The 22,627-nt window shown below is 37.4% G+C and overlaps 1 protein-coding gene across 1 annotated transcript in view; it reads left to right on the top strand.

Moving 5' to 3' along the window:
- The window catches only part of LOC150085624 (transmembrane protein 65), a 165,223-nt gene extending 154,862 nt beyond the window's left edge, over nucleotides 1–10,361 (top strand). Inside the window, exon 7 of the transcript XR_016546932.1 lies at nucleotides 10,067–10,361. The gene's annotated coding sequence lies outside the window, so the exon portion shown is untranslated. The remainder of the gene's footprint in view (nucleotides 1–10,066) is intronic.
- The last annotated feature ends 12,266 nt before the right edge of the window (nucleotides 10,362–22,627 follow it).

Raw genomic sequence — 22,627 nt, 5'->3', positions numbered from 1 at the left:
ACAAACAAATATAAAAAATTCATTCTGAAATTTTGGAAATAAACTTTAAATTCTAAATCACAGTAAAAGAGTGCACTTTTTTCCCATGGAAAAAAAAATTTACCATTTTAATTTCTTCATCATATTTTAACTGTACTGATTAGGAAGTAAGTTTTGTTATGTTTATAAGCACTGTTAAAAAATTGAAATCATATAGAGAATCGAAGCTATAAGCATATGCTAACAAATAAATTTCACATTTATATTTTTCATTATAAAAATTACTTACCTTGAGAAAAAATTGAAATACAGTGTATAGTTATAAACAGACTATTTTGTAACTGCGAAATATAAATATGAAACAGATCCAGATAATAAGAAAATTACGCGTCTGCAATTTCATGTACTGTATTTATTTCAAATGAATTATTTGCCTGCTGTGTTGAATACTGGTAAACGTTAACCAATCAGATGACCAGCACAACTTCTGGGTATAATGTAAAGTGTGTTAGTTGTCTGACAGCACCAGGGGTTTCTCTATATCTGTACTGTATTCTTTGTAAGTGATACAGAACTCTGTGGAGGCCAGAGATTTAAAAAGTGTATGGGTAATGGTTTATTGTGTAGTGTTATGTTCTGTTGTTTCTCTGACCATTTAGCCATTGGGCCCTATTGGGACTCACCTTTGCCCACACTTTGCCACGAGGAGGCAGGTCAGGCATCCAGTAGATTATTTAAGGTCTCTGCCCCGCCACCTAATTTCCAAGGAAAGGGTGAACACTAGAATTTGAGAAGGCCGAAAGAGGTTTATGAGAAAGCAGTTGGTTTTAGATGTTGATTAGAATTTGGCGGCATTGTTAGGGGCATATTCGATCGGTTTAGTTATTGGGAGGAGACAAGACTGGGGGAAACAGTAGAAGGATGGGGACGATAGAGCAGGCATCCCCAGAGAGGTCAGTGGGGATGAGACCCACCAGGCGAAGTATGTGATAGGCAGAGGGAAGAGACCCATCTCCACCCCAGTCTGGGGGAGATGAGATTTTAAAGGGGAATTGGGTTTGAGTACCCAGTTAAGATGGCAAGTGGCCTGTCGGCAGTGAAGCTGCAAAATGACTCTCTATGGTGATCTTTTTATGTCCATGTAAGTCTTGAATCTGGTAGGATGGTCAAACTGCCCATCCTACCCCGGGGGTAGGATATGTTAGTTGGTTGCATTATAGCCTTAGTTGCTAATGCACCAATAAAATCAATCAATCAATCAATATGTTAGCTGGCAGTGGGGGGGAGTATTATCCCCCCACTGCCAGCTAACATATCCTACCCGTAACCTCCTAATGAGGGGTGGGAGAGACACCTTTACTTCTTTCACAATCTGCATTCCCACTCTACTTGCATTCTGTTTTTATACTTTTTTCTTATATTTTATTATTTTTTCTTTTTCTTTTTTTTTTTTTTCCTTCTTTTTTTTCCCTGTTAGGTTATATATTTATATATATTTTATTATTTAAGATGTTAGTTTTAGTGGTAGAGTCTAATGGCGTATTTATAATCAAAATTTAGCAGGTTATAGTGTATACTGAGAAACCAACTGCTAATATAACGGCCCAAGAAACATAAGAACCTATGTACGTGCCTACGGCAACCTGGAAAAAATATATATATGCAATATAACATAAGGCAAAACCTTACATATCAAAATTATATTATAAAATAAAATTATGTTAATTATAGGTATATAGATACATTGAAAGGGACTTTTTCGAGGTCTAACCCTCTCAATGTATCAACCATAATTAATAGGCTATCCGTTTCTGTAGTCATCGTCCAACTTAATGGTGTCCAGAGTATAGCTATGTAGTATGAGATAGCAATACCAAATGAAGGTAATGTAGTATAGGTTAATGTAGGTTTATTTATTTATTTATTAAATTAAATTTGGTATATTTATTATATTTAGTTTATTGATTATGCATTTTACATACTTTGGAGATATATATATATATATATTTTTTTTTTAACTCACTCATTCATCTTTTTCTCGCACACCAGGGGGTAGGATACAGTGGTTTATAATGTAATGTTAAATACTAATGCACAATAGTTAAGCTAAATAAGCAAGAATACAAAGGATTAAAACTAGGGTTAGTGTGTACTTAGACTTCTGGGTATGTGGGAGAGGCAGTTGGATAGGTTTTACGAGTAACACTTAGTTGCAGAATGGCAATCCCTTTGACTCAATTCATGCTTAGCAGCCACACTAATTGCCTCAATTGCCTGAAGGCCTGAGGTGCAAACAATGCATTTCCAGTTAAGTCTCTCATAATCCATTCGTTATATTGAAATTTTTTTTGTTCTACGGAAACAATTTTAAATGTTTGATATCAGATGAAACATGCACATTAAGAATAAAGTAAAGCCAGGGTAATTTTCAAGTCGACTTGCAAAAGTGCTCTTGGAGTGACGATAATATGGGTAAGTAAGTAGACATTTAGATGGCCGTAGGCTCATTGATAGAAATGCGGAAAATACGCAGATGTTATTATTATTTAAACCATTTGTGCGTGGGCCCCTATTCGACAGAACTGGTTGAACATTCGTGTGGCTGGCATGGCTTCCACAACAACAGATGGAAGTCTATTCTAACAATCAGCAAACTGCTGACTGAAGGCAAACTTCCTTATATCTATCCTGTAACCATCCTTCCTCAATTGAATTTATGCCCCCCTCATGTGTAGTCTCAATAAGAGGAAAATGTCATCAACATTGGGCTTACCCAATCCATTAAAGGCTTTAAACACCTCAGTCTTTGCAGGTGCCTAGTCTCCAGATGCCACAATTTGCAGAATTGAAGCCTTTTGTGGTAAGGGTGCCCTTTTCTTCCCTTCATCAACCTCATTGCCCTTCTCTGCACCCAGAGAAATCTACGTCCTTCTTGCAAGAAATGAAAAATGCAAGGATATAGAAAATGCACGAAATTACTATGGCAGTAAATTTCTGTTAATGCCACATTGCTCTAATTTGTATAGAAGTGTTTTATGTCTAACAGTATCAAAAGCCTTCCTGAAGTTCAAGTATATGATACCAGAATTATTTTTTGCATCCAGTTCATTTATTACTGCATCATAGTATCCAATCAAATTGGTCAGACAAGACTGCCCCTTATCAAACCTTGCCGTGATTCCAGTATAATTATATTCCTGTCCTGCATTACTTTTTTCAGATTGTCTTTCATTTCATCTTTCACCATTGACTCCATTATATTCTCTGGAACAGACGTTAAGCTAACAAGTCTGTAGTTATTCATGACACCCTTTGATCCCCTTTGTGAATTGGCGATGTTTGCACATCTGCAGTCCATATTAACTGCTCCCAAATCCAAGAATGCTCTCTGAATTATGGATGAGGGTTTGCTTACCTCCTTTACTGCCTCCCTTAATATAATTGGATAGATCCCATTCACCCCAGTCATCTGATTTACTGGCCCACTCAATTTCTCTGTATAGTTGTTTGGTATACTTATCACAGTCATTAGGAGTATAGCATACCCTTACTCCCATTTTTGTTTTCCAAGTGCTTATGTCACACCAAACTGATTCAACATTTCACTGGTCAGTCATATTGACTGGGTGCACTGCCTTAGATTTAATATGCTTCTTAATTAAGAGCATAATCCCTCCTGTCCTGTCTGCTCTTCTTGTATAATGTTATATTTCCCCATACTCAAATTCAGTATGACTTATGTCTGAGTGACACCATGTCTCCGACATCCGTACAATGTATGCATTTGTTGACTTAATCAGTACTTCAAATTCATCAAATTTATTTACTATGTTTCTAGCATTTGTGTACATGCAAATATGCCTGTGCACAGCAGGGTTTGAAATCTTTGTTGCCTTGCTGTCTAGGCTGCTATATATTCCAATAGAAGCAGTGCAAGAATCACTTTAACCTCTGCCAGCAACTTTAGCTAACCTGTCCTCCAAGTTACCAGTTTTCTGATCTGCTTATGATGTCAAAACTTGCAAATGACTTCAGGATGATTTGGATAGGCTTCAGAAATGGCCAGAAAAGTGGCAGCTTATGTTTAATGTAGCAAAATGCAGGGTCTTATGCTTGTGGAATAGCAACCCCAAAATAACTTATATAGTTTGTGGGGATGAATTAAAAATGGTAGAAGGAAGTAAGGGATCTGGGCTAGGGATTTGATTTTGGTTATTGTAGTTTTTATAAACAAAATCCGATATATATGAGGGACAGCTACTTTTTTTAAAGCAGTTATTGCATTTCATTTCTATCTCTATGCTTTCTTTATTATTTTAAATTTACCTTTTCTCTTTGTATTATTTCCTTTTCTTTTTATTAACTGCTCATTCACTTGATGTTTAACCTTCTACTTTCATTTTGAGTATTGGTATGTGCCTCCCTTTCTTATTACATTAGTGCACTACTTATCTGTGGTAACTGGAGGAAGCTAGAACTTGGACAATTGGAAATCAGATTAATCCAATATATTTTATTAGGATTATAGGTATGCATATCATGTTAAAAGAAAGTAATGGTATATCATATAAACAAATGAACATAGTCACTTTCCAAAACAAAAAAAGAACTAAACATTTTTCAAAAAATCATTTTGTCGTTAATTATGTACCATTATTTATGCTTATTTTTAAAATTTTTGTGATAATTGTATTATAAAGGTAGTGGGGAGGAAGGAAGGAGAGCAGTGCACCTGTTATTACCCTTTTGAAGGTCCAGGGAAGATCATTCTGTATTAGTCAGTCTTTCATCCCACTCAAAACACAATTCTGGTAATTTCAGTACCAGTTATTACCCGCTGGGGGGGGGTGCACCATCAATGTGTGTGATCGTTTGTCAGGCTAGTGACTATGGATCGTACTTAAGGTGTTCCTAATATTTTTCACCATCATTGTGGTGATGCCGTTTTAGGCACCGTTTGTCTCTGATTCCCCTTAATGTATTTGTCTAGTGGCAATAAAGGACATGGCCTTGTATATTCTGAATATTAAAGAGGGAATTCACCCCCAAATAATATCGCAATTTGAGCCTGAAGGCGTTGTGTTACATTGAAAGTCTAGTTATGCAAATAGCCCAACCATCGATACTGCAATTAACATATCTCATATTTCTACTTCTGGTTTGTCTCTGGGGTGGACAAGAGTTAGCAGTAAGAGACAATCATATAGGAAAACAGAACATTTATTAAGACTTCTCATACACAATACATTCACAATTTAATATAAATAAAATAACAATAAGTTTGAATGGCATTGTAATTTTACATTAGGGAACATATCCCCCATCTACCTTTGTTTTAACTCCATGCATAAACTTATATAGAAGGATTCCATTTGCATACTAAGAGTACTAGGATACATTAATAGTTAAGTATATGCCATGTGCATTTCGTCTTTAAAATACATGAATAGTTAAGACACCAGAAGATTGTCTGTCTTTTTAATAGAGTGTGAATTCATATTGCAAAACTTACTTTTTCTGTGTATAAATGTTCAAACCTAAGTTATCTCCCTTATGTTAGTATATATATATATATATATGTACACTGATGAGCCAAAATATTATGATCACCTATCTAATATGATGTTGGTCCTCCATGTGCAGCCAAAACAGCTCATACCTGGCGAGGCATGGATGCTACAAGGTTTCTGAATGTGTCTTGTGGTACCAACACATAACCAGCAGATACTTTAACTCCTGTAAGGTCCGTGGTTGAGACGCCGTAGATCGGAGTTGCTGTTCCAGTGCAAACCACAGATGCTCGATGGGATTGGTGTCTGGGGAATTTGGAGGCCAGGGCAATACCTGGAGGTCTTCCTCATGTTTCATGAACCAGTCTCAAACAGTCTGGGTGGTGTGGCATGCCACATTATCCTGCTGAAAGACAGAACTGCCAGAGGGGAAGACCATTGCCATGAAAGGGTGTACATTGTCAGCAATTATGTTTAGGTAGGTGGTAGACATCAGAGTTCCTGGCAATTGATGACTGGACCAAGGTAATCCCAGCAGAACATTGCCCAAAGCATGACACCACTGCCACCAGCTTTTTTTTGTTCCATGGTGCACCCATACCCCGCCGTCCATATGGTGCAACAGGAAACATGATTCATCTGACCAGACGCCTTTCTTCCAATCACTCAAAGTCCAGTTTCAATGCTCGCATGCCCATTGTAGGCACTGTTGCTGGTAAACCGTGGTTAGTGTGGGCACTCGGAGTGGCCTGCGGTTACACAGCCCCATTTTCAGCAGGGTTCGATGTACTGTGTGTTGGTGACACATTACTCCCATCACCAGCATTCCAATTATCGGCGAGTTGAGCCACAGTCACCCTTCTGTTGCCACGTACCATCTGGGAGAGCCTCTGCTGACCTTGAGCATCGATGAGCCGTGGTCGTCCAACACCTCGCCGGCAGTTCATGGATTTTCCTTCCTTGGCCCACTTTCGGTAGGTACTAACTACGGCTGACCGTGAGCATCCCACCAGCCGTGCCATTTCAGGTATGCTCTGACCCAGTCATCTGGCCATTACAATTTGGCCTTTGTCAAACTCGCTTAAGTCTGCTGCCTTTCCCATCTGAAGAACAAGAGTAACATTGATTAACAGAGCTCAGTATCAGGTGTTTTTTATACCATGTCCTGACCCGTGCATGCCCTTTAGTTCACCTGCAGTTGCTTTGATTTGCATAACGACTCGCTGGTCATAATGTTTTGGCTCATCAGTGTATATATATGTTTTTCTAATTATGTTTTTAAAACTCTATGTACACCCTTCTAGCCAACCAGCTATACAGGGGGTGAAAGCAAACTTAATAGACTGAATAATAATAAAAGGTACATAAGATATCAACACCAAATATTAGGAAGGAGTCATTTATCATTGTTTCCATTTTGATAGGAATTAACCTGATTATTTCTATTAACTCATTGTTATCTCAGACGTACTCCTTCCATACTTGTGGAATATTTGTGTAATAGACATTTTCCATTTACCATACTCACTATGGTGCTGATCCCTCAGAGGTTCAGGCAGTTGGAGTGACTGAAGAACCAGCCTTGATATTTGGGCATTACCTTCCTTTTCTTGGTGGCGAGCTTCATTGATTTGGATGGTTTCTCCGGCCTCCTCCACCAACTCCTCTTTTCTCTGTTGAACTATTCTCACACCTATTCCACTTCCCAACAATATACAACAACCACACTAACTCCCCGTTTCCCAAGGGGTCTGCCTTTTTATACCTCGAAAAACTCTTACCCCCTAATTATGGGAATCTTAGCATTTCCATTCTCCTGTCCAGATCTGGGACTGAGGTTCTTATCATCTTCGATTCTTGTCCCCGGTTCCCACACTTACATAATCAATTATTCAATGATACTAAGAGGTTTGGATATCTATCTCTGATTACAACCATGAAAGGTGGATTAAATTTCACTGTCCCCTTTTACTGTTACTATTTTAAGAAATAGTTGAGAACATGGGCTTTGGTTACAATGGAATTAATTTTCCTAACTGTACTTTCCTCATTTATCAGCATGAATTAAAAATTGCTCAAAATACCTGGTTTTCGTTAGTATTAGAACAATATAAGAGAATAAGGTTCTGTATAAATTCTTAATAAGTGGGCATTGAAAAAGGAAAGTAATTAAATAAATAAGGATTAATTTGTAGTAGGAAAAATAAAGGATGGGTATACAAAATATAAAGACAGGAAAAATTAAATCCTTTGCAACAATTGCTAAAAAAACGTATCTGGGATCATGGTTAATCCAACCTCATGAATAATATATCCAAGGTTAATTTGTGTTTTACTGTATTTCTGTCACCTCATTTTAAAAGTTGTGTGCTTTAGGATAAAGCAAATAGAGAGAAAGGAAGTAGGCAGTGATGTTCCCCTGTTTTCCTCTTCTGACTGCATGTTTATATTTCTTGCTTTCATTTCTGAGATACTCCTTATCTTCTTTATAGATTAATTTCACTTCAGCAATACTTGAGCCTACTTACCATTTCACTTTATTATTACTGGCATTTCTCATTGCTTGTGCTTTTACCTTTATTGACTTGAATCAGATGAGTGAAATTGGAAGGTTTTTTTTTTTTTTGGCTGATGCTAATATAAGCTTGCTTTCTTGTATCATATGCCTCTGCTAATACTAATGAAAGTTTCTTCCCTCTTCACCATCTGATTTCTTCCTTGATGTCACTCTGGACTGTCTATTTCTTTAAAATTTTTCCATAATGCACCTCCTAGTAGTTTATTCTGTTCTTTGTAATGTCCAGTAGAGTCGATACTTGTTATGCCTTATCTTCTGTACAGTTTTGCGATTAGTCTCTATAAATTTTTTTTTTAATAATATCATCTCTAGTAGCTTTACCCAATTAAGAAAAGAAAATGCTCTAAAGAGTGGTAACCACTTTTTTCTTAAAAGCAATTCGAGACTTGTATATTTTTTTATAAATTGTTTAATTGATCCAATATTCTTGAGGTTTAATCAGGTAATGGTATTCACAAAAATTTACTACTTAAAATAGCTATAAAAGCAGATAAGGTTAAATATTGCAATTTAGTTTTCTTTCTTTTTTAAATAAATTATCTGCCTAAATTAATATAAATCTGATTTTAGTATTGTGTTGAAAAGAGTATTAAGATTGATTTTTAATATCTGTTTACATTTTTGTTCTATATTTACATTTGTGAAAATATGAAAACATTATATTGAAACATTAAACCTTTGTTCTTATTTCAGTGATGTCATTAATATTGGTGTATTTTATTGATGTGTATATTTAATTTATCCATTTACAACTGCTTAAGAGTTTCATTTATTATTTCATTTATCCAGTTTCTAGCAACTGCTGTTAAGCAGTTTCTAGAAACTAAGGCTGCTAACCAATGTGTGGATTCACTTCAATAAATAATCTGATAATGTTTTGAATAAATGAAAGAAATTGATTGTAGATTTAGTTGCAGTTATGATTGTAATTGTACTTATGATATGAATGAGCCTTTGTTAGGCAGAAAGTGAGGGAAATATGAAGTCACTAAATAGAAATATGTGCTTATATTAGTTGATAGCATTTTCTACCTGGAATTTCTGTAAAAAAAAATAATAAAAAATAAAAAAAGTACCCATGTAACCTCAAGGCCAAATAGTTAGTATCTTCATTTCTTGACCACATGGTGTAAATATAAGAATGCTGGCAGTTTCTTAGCTTATTAAGAAATCCACCCACATCTTACTTCTTGTAGATAGTGTATTATAATTCTCCATTCTTGTTACATGCTTTGTGCATAGTATTATATATATTAATTAATTTTGATGTATATTTATATTATTATTCTTACTTGCATAACTATTCACTGCCTGACATATAAGGAATTAAATTGTGTAATGTGATAGACAAATGTTAATATTTTGTGCATCATTATTTATTGCACTTGTTACTTGAAGATCGACAATCTAAGTATTTTTATAGCATATCGAAAGTTTCCAACTATTCATGTTTTTATTTTAAACTGTCAACTACGGATATAGTGGTTATATAATTGTTTGACTGATTATTTTAGTTTTTGAGATATTTACAAAATATTACTTAAATTTTTTTCTGCAATTCATTTTTAATAAAAAGTAGCTGAGATTTTGTGAAACACATGTTTAGGTTCATGCAATTGGATTGAAAAATTTTTAATGCTTTATGTTTACTTTTGTTTACGGCATTTAACTGTAAATGAGAGTTATATTTAGCTAACTTTTTGAATGCTAGTTTGTGTGAAATGGATTGGAAAGTGCAGCTTGAAGACATTTTATTTAGCATAAGTTTTGTTCTTTAGCTCACCTTGATTTTATTCTCACAATGGAACATGTACATAATGAAGTCGTTCCTGCAAAATACTTAGCACACCTTTCTCCAGAATTAAAATTTAAACTACACTTCTCCCTCTATATATATTCTTATATATATATATAGATATATGTAGATTGCAAAATAAAATTTATATTTGTTATTTCTGATTACAAATTCTCTTTATTTTCCTATTTTTATGTTTAAAAGGGGATTTCCATCCCCATCACTAAGTGTCATATCCAGTATGAGAGTTCCAGCAGAAAGCACTGCTCCATGAGTACTTAGGGGTTGATAAATGTAGTGAGCCTAGGAGCATCACTTCTCTATTACTGTTAGAAGTTCCTTCAGTCTGCAACAATCAGACATCTCTTTTCAAGCAAGTGGTAAAGTCATCTTTACCTTCAGTATAATCCCATAAATCAAAAGATTTACCAATATTATATATTTATAGAAAAAAATAGTTATTTAAAGCTTTATATAGACTTTACTTGAAAATAAGAGAATTATAAAGTTATCTGGGAAATGTTCATAATGACTAAGGTGAGGTGAAGAAACCCATCTTGTTAATAAAATATTAATTTTATTGCTTCCTATGATAATGAAAAGCAGCTTAACCCTTTTGCGAGTATGTATGTATGCACGTACACATATTTTTCATATGTTGGCTTGGTGTGGTATATTGACATATATACATTTCAGGTAATGCGTTTGGTTATAGCACAAATTGTCTGGAAATATTGAAATAGGTATTGGCACTTCTTCTGTGAATTAAGAAAATACTGCTGAAATTCAAATTTAAAACTCACATTAGTATCAGTTGTCCAATTTAGACATACAAAAGCCAGAATTTAAAAAATTATCAGGAACTTGACTATTCTTTTAGCAGTATGGTGCACAGGTATATCAAGAAATGGAAATTGGTGAAATAATGAGACCTTCAACCTGTGTGGAGGGTAATCTGCTTTTAATTTCTTAAAGGATCAGAATTCTCAGATGATATCATTGCATTAACAAAATAAGAACAAGTTAATATTTAAAATTTTAGGTATAAACTAATCATTTTTACAAAACCTTAAAATTCCACAAAGAAACTTGCACAGCGCACCTTGTCATAGAAACTTGTTACTTGTAGCTCAACTGCATTAGTTTTCTTGTAAATAAAGATTATTTTTAGATATGCTGGTGGCTGAATATTAATGGTAGGGTAGTATATACGAATAATGTACATAAGTTAGAAAAAACACTTCACAAGTAAATATGTGCTGCCACTTTATTAGTTACCTATCTAATACGGAATAAGCCTCCTTCACTCTAACAGTTTTTGAATATTTGTCATGCTGTGCCTAAACCTTACAACAACGATGGAAAGGTAGGCATTCTCAAGAAGCCATTGATTAACAGCAGAGGACCTAGGGCATACCACAAAAACAGCCCCATATCACACTGCCTCAAGCCTAGTGAACACCAACAGTGCATTCAGTTACCATGGCCATGTTTTACTGTATAAATGCATATATGCCCATCAGTGTGAAAGTTTGTAAAAGAATTCCATGCCTGTGGTCCAGTGTTGGAGCTAATGTGCCATTCATGGTGCAGTTTCGGTGTCTTGCAGTGAGAATAGGTATCTGTGTTGTCAGCTGTTGATTGCTAATGCCTGATGCATACAGTTATGTGAATATTGGTTGTGATATTCCGTCATACTGGGTGGACCACGGTGCTGCAGTGTAGATGAAATGTAACACATGCTTGTCCCACATGTGACCTTTGGCTAGCTCACTGTTCAGCAATCATGGTGAGATTCATGACACTAGGGAACGGAAGCACTTAACCATGTTGGCTGTTGTCAAGATACTGGCACCTGGATGTTTGCTACCAATTCCCTCCATGCCCAAAGTCATAAAGATCTCAATGCTGACCCATTCCTGCAGACACTGAAGAACTGACTGATTGCCACATGTGCAAACTACACTGCCTGGAAAAATTAACAGAACATGTAATTGGGTTCTAGAAGCATCAGCGACTAAGCACATTGCTCCATGTGTACTGTCTGAAAATTACACGAGTTCTGAGGTTGATTTTCTGTTTGCTGGACAAAAAAACCCATCTTCATTGAGAAAAAAAAAACATTCTACCCATGCCTGAGACCAAGAGGTATTAAGAATTAAAGTCGGTGCAAGGTGATTGAAAATATCTTTGAACAATGTCAGCATGGCCTCCCACAACTAAACAGGTCTGACAGTGGTAAACCATGCTCAATATAAGTATGTCAGATTCTGTGGCAACAAATTTTGTTCTTTCACCAGCACACACCTTAGCTCACCGAGTGAATGAGCAGTTGGCTGTCAGTATGGGATGTGATACCCAAGGGTGTCCCACTCATGTTCTGGTTTAAGTCTGGTGATCGTGTTGGCTATCCTCAGTTTCAAATTATTCTTCCACCACTTGAGCTCTGTGTGAAGTGACATCATGCATGAATAGAAAATCTGGGTCTCATGCATGGTACAAAACATTACGCACCACAATATCCATTCTTCTTCAAGAGGAGTGTTTTCATTTACAGTGGGTTTCCTCAGCCTAAAAGTTTTTTGGTGGGAATTTTTTCCACCATAAAGTGCAGTTCAAGATGCCTTGGTTGGTTAAACCTCGGGCTGTCATGCACTCCATCCATCCATGTCCTCCTAAGTCTTCCTCTTCTCCTTCTTCCATGAGGTATCCATTCCAGGATAGCCTCTGGATACCTGGTATCTTGCATCTGTTTTACATGTCCATACCATGTTAAACTTTGAGAGTGTCAATAATATTCTTTTTCACTTCTATTTTCTCTCTTGTTTTCTTTGGAGAGCAATTTGTTTTCCCCTCTCCTATTCAATGTCCAATTTTCTGCTCCATACAATAGAAGACTTTGTACAATCGTTTGAAATATAAGTTTTTTTTTTTGTTTTATTTAGGATATTTCTGTTCCATAGAACAGAAATTAACATGCTAATAGCCTTTCTGCCATCTGCAATTCTCTTATTGATCTCTGCTTGGGATGATCCATCACTTTGTAAAATTGATCCCAAATTTTTGAATTTATTGACTTCTTTGATTTTAAAACATGCAATATTTAGAATGTGTCCTGATCCTGAAGACAACATTTCAGTCTTGTTAAAATTGATTTTTAGACCACATTGTTTATATTCCTCAAATGATTGATGACATGCATAGTCTGCATCTTCTAAGTCTTGTACTATCATCACTTGATTGTCTGCAAAAAGTAAATGGTGGATATAGATGTTCATGTTGATTGGCAATCCCATTTAATTGCATTTTTTGATTAGGATTTTAGGCAGATGTCGATATAAATTTTGGAAAGTATTGGTGACATGCAACAGCCTTGTAATAATACTTTTGAAGTGTGGAATTCAGGTTGACAAAGCTGATCCCATTTTAATTCTGCATCTATTATTCCTGTAAATTGTCTTAATAATGTTAATCAATTTTCCATCAATATTTGCCTCTTTCAGTGCTTCCCATAAAAGTATTTTTTTGGAACACTGTCATATGCCTTTTCAAGGTCAATGAAAATCATAAAGATTTCCTTTCGATTGACATTTTTCAAGGATCTATTGTACTGTTGAGATATGGTCTATACATGACCTCCTGGCTGAAAAACCACTTTGTTATTCTGACACCTCGATTCGGGCTTCTAAATGGTTCCTGATCCCTTTTCCAAGAATCTTTAACTGCGGGTTCAGGATGCATATTCCTCTGTAATTTTGAACAGCTTTTCCGATCGGTCTTCTTATAAATTGTTGTAATATATCCTGTTGTCATTTCTTTCGGTATTTCTTATCCTCTCTATACCATTTAACAGTTTATGTACCAGAACAGCCACTCCTCTTCCTCCATATTTCAGAAGTTTCATATAAATTCCTCCAAGTCCAGGTGGTTTGCCATTCCTTCCTTCCTTTAGTGAGAGTTCCACTACCCTAACAGAAACTTTTAAGCCTGAGTCTTCCACGCTGAAATCCTCCACCGGCTTGAACTCTTCCCGGTCTTCTTTTAAAAGTCCTTCATAGTATTTCATTCAATCTTTCAAAGTATTAATTGCAAACCAACATTGTGTTTATTCTGTTTTCTCAAGTCTTTAAGGACTTTCTGCTGATTGCTTGAATCCTAATTTGCTATTAATAGTCGCGCATTTCCTTTCCCATTCTTCATTTTTCTCTTCTGCTACCAATCAAATGGCTATTTTCTTCTTTTCAACATAAATGCTTCTATATGTATCATTCCTATCACCCAGCATTTCTAATGTGCAAGTTTATTTTCCTCTACAGAGCTCTTACTTTCTCTGTAATCCACATCTTTTTTGGTCCTTTGCTCTTCTTTTTGCCTAAGATTTCACGAGCTTTTTTTTTTACAGTATTTTATAAATATTCGTAGAATTGGAATTTGGGGAGTACAATGTGTACAGGAAGGGAGGAGGGGTTCTGCTGTTAGTTAAGAAACACTTAAAATGTAAGGAAGTGCATCCAATTGATTTTGGTGGATAATGCAGTGTTGAGTCTGTTTGGTGTGAAATAAGTATTGGGAAAGGAAATATGAGAGTGTGTGTGTGTGTTATAGGCCCAATGAATATGATGAGCATAATGAGAAATTGTGCAGAGAAATAGTGGGCCAGTAAATCAGAATGTCTTAAAATGGGGTATTTTAACTTTCCAGATATTGACTGGAAGTTGTGGGTTGGTCACTCGCACACTAGCAAGGCTTTTGTGGATTTATTGGATGACTGTTTTCTACAGCAACATGTTCGAGAGGCAACCAGAGGGAGTAATACTCTTGATCTGATTATCAGCAATGATTATTCATGCATTAAGAATCTGCAGATAAATCAGGGATTACAATGTATTAATGTGGGAATTATTTAAAGATGTAACTACCATCAAGGCTAAAGGGAAGGACTTTTGCTTTTGTAAAGGTGACTACAAAGGTCTCAGACAGTTTTTAAATTCTGTACAGTGGTATCAATTGATGATGTTACCAACAGTGAATTCTACATGGGAAGCCTTCAGGGACTTAATTTTTGAGCTACTAGGCTTTTCATTCCGACTAAGAAATACTGTTCAAGATTTAGGCATAAATGGATGTCAGATGAGGCTAGTGGCAGAATGTATGGGATGCATATAAAGTATCAGGCGATACAGCAGCCTATGGCAAGTATAAACTATGTAATCAAGTCACAAAGGAGGTTAGGCAGGTGAAGGTAGATTATGAGAAATCTTTGGCAAAGGATGCAAAGAAAAACAGCAAGGAGTTCTTTATTTATGTAAACTCTAGAAGGAAAGGGACGAATCAGATTGGACCACTTAACATAGATGGGTTTACCATTGATGATCATGCTCAGGTAGCTGATAAATTGAATGAGTATTTTGCATCTACATTCACGCATGAGGAGTTATTCAACGAGGGGAGTGCCAAAAGTTTATCAAATGCTAACAGGGAGTTAAGTGATTTTGTAATAACAGAGAAAAGTAGAGGAGAAATTGTTGAAGTTAAACATAAGGAAGGCACCTGGGGTGCAAGGGATCTATCCAGTTATATTAAAGGAGGCAGCAAAGGAAGTAAGCAAACCCTTATCCATAATTATGAGAGCTTCCTTGGGCTCGGGGGAGGTCCCCATGGACTAGAGCTATTCAAATGTATCACCAATTCACAAAGGGGGCTCAAAAGGTGACAAGTAACTACAGACCAGTAAGTTTAACTTGTGTTCCAGGGAAAATAATGGAGTCACTGGTTAAAGAAGTATTGCAGGATCATCTAGACAAGACTGCAGTAATAATTAATACACAGCATGGGTTTGTTAAAGGGGGGGGTCTTGTCTGACCAATTTGGATACTAAAATGTGGTGACAGGAACTGAATGCCAAAATAATTTTTATATCATATACTTGGATTTCAGGAAAGCTTGTGATACTGTTGCACATGGAAGACTGCTGTAGCAATTGGAGAGTTATGGCATTAAGGGTAAGTTGCGACAATGGATAAAGGGATGGTTGAGTGGGAGATGACAGAGAGTGGTAATCAATGGACACTGCTCTTTGTGGACAAATGTTATTAGTGGAATTCCCCAGGTTTCGTTTTTGGCCCCCCATTGTTGTTTTGTGTATTTATTGATGAAGGTATATCAGGTTTAATGTCTGTTTACAGATAATACAAAGGTTGGCAGTTATGTTAATGACAGTAAAGACAGTATGCTACTTCAGCTTGATCTTGAAGTGGCAACTGAAGTTTAACATTGACAAATGCAAAGTATCGCATATGAGTAGCAATAACCAAAGAGAAAACGTACCGTGTGGTACTACACTCATGGGAGTGGAAAGTGAAAAAGACCTGGGGGTAATTCAAATATGAATGGGGTGCAGTCAAATATGAAGTTCGCTGAGCAGTGCTGATGGGCTGCCAGGCGGGTCATGGAGCTTTGTCAATGATATATAAGAATTTTGCTAGCAGGGACAGGGAGGTGATTAACCCCTTATCAATGGCAATTGTTAGGCCACACCAAGAGTACTGTGTACAAGTCTGGAGGCCTCATTTTAGGAACGATGTAGAGTTGCTGGAACGAGTACAAAGAAGAGCAAGAAGATTGGTGAGGGGAACAAAGGGGTGCTCTTACCAAGAAAGGCTTAAGTTCTGCAAATTGCACAGCCTGGAGAGTAGGCAGCTGCGAGGTAATCTGATTGAGGTGTATAAGGCCTTGAATGGGTTGAACAAGCTGAATGCTGATGGGATTCTTCCTCTTGCTCAGACCAAGAACCTGAGGGGGCACAGTTTCAAATTGAGGAAAGAGTTGTAGAATAGATGTGTGGAAATTTGCCTTTAGCTAGAGAGTAGTTGATTGATGGAACAGGCTTCCATCTTTGTTGTGGAAGCTAATAGCCTAAATAAATTTAATGTGTTGTTTATTCTCAAGTTGAACTGTTCACAAAGATTGAATAGTCTACACTGATAAGCCAAAATGTTATGACCAGTGAGCCATGCAAATCGAAACAACTGCAGGTGAACTGTGGTGTGTATGGGTAGGAACATGGTATAGAAAACACCTGATACCAAGCTCTGTTAATCAGTGTTACTCTTGTTCTTCAGATGGGAAAGGCAGCTGACTTAAGTGAGTTTGACAAAAGCCAAATTGTAATGGCCAGGCGACTGGGTCAGAGTATATCTGAAATGGCAAGGCTCATGGGATGCCCATGGTCAGCCGTGGTTAGTACCTACTGAAAGTGGTCTGAGGTGGAGAAACCCACGAACTGCCAGTGAGGTGTTAGATGACCAAGGCTCATCGATGCTTGAGATGATCAAAGGCTCTCCCGGATGGTATGTAGCAACAGAAGGGTGGCTGTGGCACAACTAGCCGGTAATTAGAATGCTGGTGACTGAGGTAATGTGTAACAACATGCACTACATCGAATCCTGCTGTAAATGCATAGCCGCAGGCTGCTCAGAGTCCCCATGCTAACCCGGTTCACCAGCGACAGCCCCTTCAATGGGCACACGAGCATTGAAACTGGACCTTGAGTGATTGGAACAAGGTTTTCTGGTCTGATGAATCGTATTTCCTGTTGCACTGTGTGGACAGCCGGATATGTTTGCATAGTTTACCTGGGGAAGTGATGGCATCTGAATGCACCGTAGGATGAATACAAGCTAGTGGCAGCGGTGTGCTTTGAATGATGTTTTGCTGGGATACCCTGGGTCCAGTCATCCATGTGCCTGGCACTCTGACGTCTACTACCTACCTAAACATCAGGACCTGCCAGAGTAAATCTTAAAACTACTGGGTACCTGGTCTGCCTCCACAGGGTGAAAGTGGGGCAATGTCGGGCCTCAGCAGATGTCTGGTGGCTAAATGGCCAGAAGAACAATGGTACATGACACCACACGATTCACTTTTAAATCTGGCTTTTGCAATGATCTGTATCACCACAACGTAAACTATGCAGAGATGGAAACTCCTGGTGCCGTCTGAACCTAAATACACTAAACATTGCTGACCAGGTACACCCTTTCATGGCAACGGTCTTCCCCTCTGGCGGTGCAGTCTTTCAGCAGGATAATGCGCCATGCCATACTGCCCGGATTGTTTGAGACTGGTTTGCGGATCATAAGGAAGACTTCCAGGTATTGGCTTAGCTCCAAATTCTTCAGACATTAATCCCATCGAGCATCTGTGGTTTGTGTTGGCACAGCAACTCCGATCTGCGTCGTCTCAACCATGGACCTTACAGTAGTTAAAGGATCTGCTGGTTACGTGTTGGTACCAGATACCACAAAACATTTAAAAATCTTGTAGCATCCATACCTAGCTGGGTACGAGCTGTTTTGGCTGCATGTGGAGACCCAACATCATATTAGGTATGTGGTCATAATGTTTTGGCTCATTATCTCCGTTGTCATTCCTCTTTCTCTCCAAACCTTCCAATAGCTTTGCTATTTTGTTCAGTTCCTACTCTTGCATTGAAATCCCCCATTAAAAATATCTTTGTTTTTAGGGATTTTTTCTGTTAATTCTGTCAGATCCTCCCAAAATTTATCCTTCCAGGTATCAGCAGTGTCATTAGTCTGGGCATATATACCCACAATACATTTCTCTCCCCTACATTGTCAGTTCCAATGAGATCATTCTTTCATTAATAAATTGCCAGTTTTTGATGTTATGCCTAAATTTATTTTTAACAGCAATAGAAACTCCTGCTCTTTCACTCTTATCGACTCTACTCTTGAAATGGTAGTATTCTCCTATTATTTCCTCTCTACATCCCTTTTACTTTGTCTCCAATAACACAACAATGTCTAAATTGAATTTTTGCAGTTCATCTGGAAGAAAGTTTCTTTTAGTTGAAAGACCTTGAATATTCCAGCATCCCAAAATCATTGTCCTTTTCAGTTTGCCGAGTTCTTGCCGAAAGTGCAGTCCGTTTTCATTTTCACTTGTAGGTCGTTTAGCATTTGTGTATTTTTTACACAACGAAGAGCTAGGCCATTGCAGCAACCCCCAACCTGGAGGACTAGAATATCTCTCTTAGTCTGGCCCCTACCCTTTGAGCTCTCCTGCTTGGGAGGGTCTACCATTAACTAAGCTACCGCTGACTTAGCTCCCCGGGTCATCGGGACATGGAAACCTCTCCTACCACGACAAGGTGGAGAATACCATCAAGGGAGACCACAATATCCATACACTTAAATCTCTGGACTACTAGTCCTTTAATCTCTGTCCAGAGATTAAAGGACTACTCCTTTAATCTCTGGACACCACAATGTATACTACACGGAGATGGGGGAATCCCCTGGTGCCATTAAGCCCTAAACACTATACCCTAAAAGGTTGCACATAGGGTTCGAGGATCTACTTCTGTGTAGTTATGGTATCCCTATTAAAAACATGAGAGATGCAGCTATCAATCATTATGCCCCATATGAGAACATCCCCTCCACCATGTATCCTGTTCTCTGAGTGAGAATGGTACTGAATTCTTTGTCTCCAGATGAATAATATCTAGAATATGCAGGACTCAGAGAATAGAACCTCATTTGTCAGGGTTCTAAGTTATATGTTCATGGCACCAATTTTGATGAGCCCCGCTATGGTTTGGGATTAATGGAATACAAACCACTGGCTTGAGTGGAGTCCACTTGACTTGAGCCTTCTTGACACGGTCTGGTTGGAAATGTTTTCACCTGTGGCTGTAGCAACCTCAGACAATTGATGACAGAACATTGTAGGGTTCTGTCTTGCTGTTAGAGCCAGACAGTGGTCTGTTCTGGCTGAAATAGCTGTTGGGCGACCTTAGCCAGCTCTTCAATTAATGGTTCCTGTCTCCTGAAACTGCTTCCATAGTTGCTGAGACAATACTGCATGACATGTTAAGCCAACATGCTACCTCCACCAGTGACTTCCTGGCTTCTAGTCGTCCAACGGTCGCCATCGCAAAGAATTATCAAAATGACGATTAAGGGCAATCTTGAGTACCAGAGATGTGGCTATCTCACTGAGCAAGCAAAAAAAGGAATGAAGTGATGTGGGTACAACCTGTGGTTTTATAGGCATAAAAAATTGGCATAATGTGCAGCTCTGTAAGGTGGTAGATCGATTTCTATTGGATACTTGGAATTTGAATGACGGGATGTCTATGATACCATATATTCACTTTGTGCAACAGTATTCACAAAATATGAAAAACATTTTGTGCTGTTAATTTTGTCGAGCAGTATAATTTTATATCAGCTGTTCCTGAATTTGAAACTTCATCTGCATCATGGACACTCCATTACAACACAAAAGGTGCAGTAATGCAAAGCCAATTCTTATGCTTACCGATAGTGAAATTGGACCTTTTTGATTGGCAAAAAAAAGGCCATTTTCGATTTCTGCAGATGTTTGTAATCAGAAATCAAGCTATTGTAAAATCAAGAAGCTGATAATTTTTGGAATGTTTTCCTAACATACAAAGTCTGTTCATGTGTTCCTCTCTAATGAATGAAGCAGTTTCCTTGTTTTAAATGTTCTGCCAACATTTGAAAATCCGGACATAGCTATTATATGCGTGATAACTTGCATTTATGTCATTACTCTTAGAAATTTCCAGTGTTATGTGGAAATTTATTTACCAACAGTTTTTAAATGTCTTGCTTTCATTTTGAAAGTTGATTGCCAAAGCAGGCTATTCACGAACTTCGCAGACTGCGAAGTTCGTATATAGCCTAAAACAGAAGGTTCTGTTTATTTACTTCTGCGAGGACTACTTTATTAGAGCATGTGACTACATGGTGTACAAGTTCCCATTAAAAAAAGAAAAAAAGTTCTTTTGAATGTCGAAAAATGCAAATTAAAATGTATCATTTTAAATTTGATTGGGAGCCAAGTTTATACTGCTTAGCATCATTAAAGACGAAGGAATAGATATTTTACAGCGTCAGTTTCAGAGTGAGAACCTACTAGGTGCTATTATAAAAGAAATAAATGACGTATAGCAGTCCTTGGAGCATTGAAGTATGCAAGGAAGCCAGGAACAAATTATCAAGTAAAATCTTTTTAATTTAACAATGACGGTGCCGACTGAACGAATATTTATCCGTGTTTGGAAAACAAAAGTAGTTCAGATCTGGAAATGGTTCTGATATTCAAGTATAGAGTAGGGCCATTTTTATGAGCGAAACTTTGACTCAACGTTTCTGAAGAGGCCAAAATCTGCAACAGTATCTTTTTTTAGGATACTGTTCCAAACATGCTACCCCCTGAAAGCCATTAGGGGCTAGTATGTAATATGCAAATGGCGTGTTGTAAATTTCATTATTATTATTAATAATAATAATGCTTGAGTTGCCTCTGCCAGATGAGATACCAGGGATTCTAGAAAGAAAAAAAAAAAAAAAAAAAAACATGCGAAGTTTATTCAAGACTTCCTAATTGGGCCAAGGTTCCTCTATTGAGTATTCTGAATTTCTTGGGTTTTAACTATCAATGCGTAACAAATATGTCACAAAATTCTGTGAAACTTTTTATTTTTTTGGTGAATTTTCCGTTCCTTACAGACATTTGAAGTTCTCTGAGAGCAGTTCATTTATCATCCATTGCTTCTGGGTAGTTTGCGTTGTTTAGAATTGACTCCAAGGTAGCAAAAGCGACGTGGCGTTAAGTGTATTGTGTTTTAAAATTACGCTGCATTATATGGTGCCATTCGTTTCCTTGAAGAAAACACTATGGAGTGCTCATCTGAACTCAGCTAAAAAATGATAGTAAGTTGACTGCACCCCTGGGCAGTGTTTCTTTCAACACTGCATCCCCGGGCAGTGTTGAAAGAAAGGGTTTAAAAATGTGAAAAAGAGAGTTAATGAAAGAATGTATGTATGCGAAAATGTAGGCAGGATAATGGGAATAAATGCTTATTGAATGTGAGGAGTGCATACCCTCTGAGTGACAGAAGCTGTAATGAAAGTGAGAGACATTATTGTGGTAAAATGAGTGACTCTGGATTACAGTGAATGGAAATGACTGGAATAAATGTGGAAATACATCTGGACTGTGTTAAAGGACAATATCATTATGCTTATAGTAATAAGAGTTATATACTAGTTAAATTAAGTATTTTACCTTTATTTATCTTACACTACATACCCATTATTCCACCTCCCGGTGTTTGTAAGAAGATGGATGGTGAAAAAAAAAATTATAAATAGGAAATCTAAGAAAAAGTCATAAATAAAAAATGTAAGAAAAAAATTATAAAATCAGAATGAAAGCAGAGTGAATGAGGGAAATTAACTGCGTCCCCTTCCTACCCCTCCTCACTGGACAGACAGATGGAAATGTGGACCAACGATGGCCCCATGCTCATCCAAGCAGACACCATGCCATAGCTCCTCTTAGCTGGCATGGTGTGTGATGCTGACACTGGTCATTAGAGATTGAAGCCTGGCTAGTGTGGAACAGAGCACTTATAGGCTCTCCAACTTAGGGATTCAGTTCCGTATGATCTTTTAATCCTACCACATGGGGTGGTTGTTCTTCCCTCTCCTACACCCTCCCCAATTCAGGGTGGCCCATTCTCCTTCACCTGGTGATTCATCCCATGTCAACTTTCAGCTTATACCCCTGGAACAGGATGGGCATCCTGTCTGGAGGTCCTTTACTGTCTCCCCCTTCAATCAGGTGTACTCCTCCACTAATATCTCCCTCTGTCTTTCTACTTCTTTATTTTTTAATTTTTTTTCCTCTGGGCTTTCCCTGCCTTTA

The sequence above is a fragment of the Mastigoproctus giganteus genome, chromosome 5 (genome assembly GCF_048544385.1).
Source record: "Mastigoproctus giganteus isolate SK-2022 chromosome 5, ASM4854438v1, whole genome shotgun sequence".
Taxonomy (NCBI): Eukaryota; Metazoa; Arthropoda; class Arachnida; order Uropygi; family Thelyphonidae; genus Mastigoproctus; species Mastigoproctus giganteus.
This window is presented reverse-complemented; position numbering and strand designations above follow the sequence as displayed.